At 34.1% G+C, this 5000-nt stretch overlaps 1 non-coding gene across 1 annotated transcript; it reads right to left on the bottom strand.

The window, feature by feature from the left end:
* Nucleotides 1-220: 220 nt before the first annotated feature.
* LOC113096904 (5S ribosomal RNA) lies at nucleotides 221-339 on the bottom strand. Its single transcript, XR_003288721.1, has one exon. It is a non-coding gene; the product is annotated as a 5S ribosomal RNA (ribosomal RNA).
* Between the last annotated feature and the right edge of the window lie 4661 nt (nucleotides 340-5000).

Below are 5000 nucleotides of genomic sequence, written 5' to 3'. Positions count from 1 at the left end.
CTAAGCCTGGTAAGATTCAGAGATCGGGCATTGACTCTTTTTTTTTTGCAAGATTATTATATAAATCGTGAAATTTTCCAAAAAGTTTAAAGCACCTGGTATTCCCAGGCAGTCTCCCATCCATGTACTAACCAGGCCCAAACCTGCTAATATTCAGAGATCGGGCATTGACTCTATTTTTTGGCAAAATTATTATATACTAAGTGAAAAGTTTCCAAAAAGCTTACAGCACCTGGTATTCCCAGGCGGTCTCCCATCCAAGTACTAACCAGGCCCAAACCTGCTTAGCTTCGGAGAGCAGACGAGACCGGGCATAGCCAGGTTGGTATGGCTGTAAGCGAAAAATGCTGCAAAGAGAGGGCTATTTAAAGAGCAGCCCATCTAATCGCCAGTATATTATATAAGTAGGAAAGAAAACCCAAAAGCTTAAAGCACCTGGTATTCCTAGGCAGTCTCTCATCCATGTACTAACCAGACCTAAGCCTGGTAAGATTCAGAGATCGGGCATTGACTTTTTTTTTTTTTTTTTTTTGCAAGATTATTATATAAATCGTGAAATTTTCCAAAAAGTTTAAAGCACCTGGTATTCCCAGGCAGTCTCCCATCCATGTACTAACCAGGCCCAAACCTGCTAATATTCAGAGATCGAGCATTGACTCTATTTTTTGGCAAAATTATTATATACTAAGTGAAAAGTTTCCAAAAAGCTTACAGCACCTGGTATTCCCAGGCGGTCTCCCATCCAAGTACTAACCAGGCCCAAACCTGCTTAGCTTCCGAGAGCAGACGAGATCGGGCATAGGTTTTTTTTTTTTTTTTTTTTTTTTTTTTTTTTTTTATTTACAGTCAAAATACAAGTTGTGTACAAGACTTTAAAGCTGTTACAGGGAAATTTTCACAAAAACAAAAGCATTTCACAAAAGCATTTTTCCAAAATATGCATAACACTAAAAACCAAAAACATCTAAATTCACAAATTCATCAAATTCTTTAATCTTCTCTTGGCATATAAAAGTGCTTTTGTTTTAAAATATATGTAACCTCCTTCGTAAAAATTCCATAAAAATCCCCCATCTTGTTTTCCAGTTTAAAATAACTGTACAGCATTTTTACATAATCTTCAACCAACTGTTTAAAAATCAACCATAGGTTAGCAATAAAATCTCTGTTTTTGACTATATTCCTTCTTTTCCATATTGCCTTTTTGGCCAAAATTAAAAACAAATTAATTAGTTTCTTGTTTGCTGTATTCTCTGCCATTCCCAACATAAAAAATCTATTCCAGTTACAGTCCCCCTCATTATCTCTTAAGTCTTTGATTATTTCCTTTAATTCCTTAAAAAATGGGCTCAACTTCTCACAGAATAAAAAAAAATGTAAAATTCCTTCATCTTCTTTTTTACAAACTCTGCATTGGGCATTAGTTTCTTTCTGCATTGCACACAATCTCATTTCAGTAAAAATCACATTTTGTCTAATAAAATAATCAAAACTTTGTAAATCCACATCCAACCATTTCCATGTCATGTTCTTCCATATATCTTCCTCTTCAATTTCATTAAAATGCCTTATCCATAACTGATTGGCAAGAGGTTTTTTAAAAACTCTATTTATAAAAAACCCATAAAACATTTTAACAGAACCCAAATTAAAATTCACCATATTGTCTTTACATTTTAGAAACACGCTCATTTTCTTTTCTTTTTCTCCCTCCTTAATAATTTCTTCCAGCCATTGTCCTGGGATTGCTTTTTTTACTTGTTCATATTGTCTTTTTAAAACATTTACATTAAAGTCCTCCTTCTCCTCATCCATTGCATCTATGATCACTTGAAGTGGTAAAAATCCCTCTTTAAATTCCCATAAAACATCCCTCACCTTTACAAACCCTGCTTGCAACCACTTCTTAAAATAGATATCATACTCTTGCATCTTTATTTTCCCATTTAAAAACAGAGGTTGATTTAAAATCATTTCTCTCCCCTCCGGATTAAAATCCACCTCTGTTAAAAAAAGCCTCCAAGCGCTTAAAACCTCTTTGTAAAATGGTGGGATCCCCTCCATCATCCAATTCTTAAGCTTCATCCATAAAACATTTTCCCCCAAATTAAAATTCCCACATTTATTTAAATAAAGAGCCATCAATCTCTTCCACTCTGCTCTGTTCGTATCATCCAAATATTTTCTTACCACCTTTACTCTCATGCTTTTCATTTTTTGTTCTACATCCACCAAACCCATCCCTCCCTCCCCCGGTTTCCCAATCAGTGTAAAATATGCAATTCTTGGAGGCTTTTTGTCCCATAAAAATTCTAAAACACATTTCTTTATTCTCTTAAAAACCCAGTCTGGCAATGGCATCACATGTAATGTATACCACATTCTAGATAACATTAGCATGTTTACAACTAAAATCTTCCCTTTTAAACTTAAAAACCTGCTTCTCCAGAAAATCAGTCTTCTTTCCATCCCTCCCACCGTCTCTTCCCACATACTGTCCGTAGCCTCCTTTTCATTCTTTGCTACAATTATTCCTAAAATCTTTATTTCTTGCACCTCTGTAAACTTACAGACCCCTGTAAGAACCTCTGCCCTTCCATATTTCATGTATACAGTTTTTTCTTCATTTATCTTTGCACCCGAACCCTCACAATACAGTTTTGTTTTCTCCATCACTCTTTTAACACTTTCTACATTTTCAACCACAATTGTCGTGTCATCAGCATATTCAAATATTTTCTTTAATTCTTCTCCCTCTTCCATTTGTATTCTATTTATTCTTTTTTCTCTATTTATTAAAAGCCCTAAAGGTTCTGCTACCAATGAGTACAACTGCGCCGACAATGGACACCCCTGTCTTATGGATCTTAAAACTTTAAAAGGTTGAGTTAAAAAACCATTGCATTTTACTTTTGTAAAAATATCCCTGTATAAAACCGAAATCCATTTAATAAAATTATTCCCAAACCCAAATTCCTTTAAAACTGCAAATAAAAAGCCATGTTCAACTCTGTCAAAAGCCTTTTCAAAATCCATACTAATAACATAAGCACTTTTGCCTTTTTCTTTTATATACCCTGCTATATCTCTAATGCTGCTAGTAACATCTGCTATATCTCTCGCCTTTACTCCATACGCCTGGTTTGTTTCTATTATATTTGGCATGACATTTTTTAATCTGTTTGCTAAGACCTTGGCTAAAATTTTAAAATCAGTGTTTAGCATTGTAATGGGTCTAAAATTTTTCAGCTCAGTTTTGTCTCCTTTTTTCTTGTATATTATTTTCATTAATCCTAGCCCCATTCTTGGGCTTACTCTTTCTTTTTTAAAAACTTCTTCAAAAATTTCATTTAAAATCACGCTTACTTTTTCTTTAAAAACTTTGTAAAACTCACTTCCAATACCATCTACCCCGGGGCTTTTCCTCACTCTTAAATGATTTATGGCATGTATGATCTCTTCAGTTTCTATTTCCCTTTCACATATTTTTTTATCCTGTTCGCCAACTTTCCTTGTTATCTGTTGCAACAAAATATTCCTTTTTTCCTCATCTCCCCCCTCAGACTTAAAAAGTTCCTCATAAAATGATTTAACTTCTTTTAAAATCCCCTCTGTATCTGAGACCACCATTCCATTCCTACTTTTAAGTTCTTTAATTGTTTCCGCTCTCCCCCTGCTTTTCTCAAGATTAAAAAAGAATCTGTTACATTTTTCCCCTTCCACCGTATATTTTGCTTTGCTTCTCAACATTGCCCCCTTGCATTTCTCCTCTTCTATTTTTCTCAACGTATTTTCTATTTCAATTACTTTTTGCACATCTACTTCGTTTTTATTTAACTCCTCTTTTAGAGTTCTCCTTATTTCTCTCTCCTTGGTTCTTTTAACCTTTTGTAATAAATTACAGTAGTTCATAGAATATTTCTTAATATCATACTTAACATTTTCCCACCATTGCCTTTTGTCTTCCATATACATCAGGTCTTTTTTCCTCCCATCTAATATCATTTCAATCTCTTTTTTAAAACTTTCATTCTTTAAAACCTCAGTGTTTAAAATCCACACCCCAGGTCCCTTTGTTTGTCTTTTAAAATCCATCGTCATTAAAACCATTTTGTGATCGCTTAAGGTTGTTTCTTTGTAAAATATTCCATCAATGAAACATTCAAGATTTCTGGTACTTAAAAAATAGTCTATTCTGGTTTGGCACATAAAATTCCCCACCAACTGTCTTCTTGAAAATTCCTTCTTTTTTCCATTTCTTTCCCGCCACACATCAATCATATTTTTCTCTTCCATCAATGACCTTAGTTCTTTTCTACCCCCATCCGATTTAAAAACCATCCCATTTGCCATATCCATTTTACTAAAAACAGTGTTAAAATCCCCTGCAATCACCACCTTCCCCCATTTTTCAATTACATCAGCTAAAACATTAAAGTATATTTTCTTTTCTTTTTCTCCATTGGGAGCGTGCACGTTCACTAAAACAAATTTGTCTTCTTCCATTTCGATTTCTACCACCATACATTTTCCTTTTTTATCATTATATATAAGTTTTGTCTTTATACCTCTGTCTTTTCTTATTAAAACCGCCACTCCTCCTCCCATTTTTTCCTCTTCATTGTTAACAAGTAATTCCCCTTCCCATCTTTTTCTAATATCCTCCATAACATTCTCTTTCCAGTTTGTCTCTTGCAATAAAATCACATCTTCATTTCGACACAATTCCTTCACCTTTTCAAATTTATAAACATTCATTAATCCTCTAGCATTAAAAGCCACAATTTTCAGCACCATAAAATAAAATAAAAGCCATAAAATCCCCATTTTGTCAGTTCATTCACTCTCCTTCCTTTACCATTTCCCCACTGTCTTGTTTTTCCTCACATCCTTGTTTTAATACTTTTCTTTTGGCTTTCTCTAAATTTGGTGTTACCTTAGTTTGTCTTCTTCTTTTATTGATTCCTGTAGTGCCGGCATCGTCGATGCATTCACTGTCT

Source organism: Carassius auratus, unplaced genomic scaffold (genome assembly GCF_003368295.1).
Source record: "Carassius auratus strain Wakin unplaced genomic scaffold, ASM336829v1 scaf_tig00216018, whole genome shotgun sequence".
In the NCBI taxonomy this organism is placed as follows: domain Eukaryota; kingdom Metazoa; phylum Chordata; class Actinopteri; order Cypriniformes; family Cyprinidae; genus Carassius; species Carassius auratus.
Note: the sequence above shows the minus strand (reverse complement) of the source record. Positions and strands in the feature narration are given on the sequence as shown.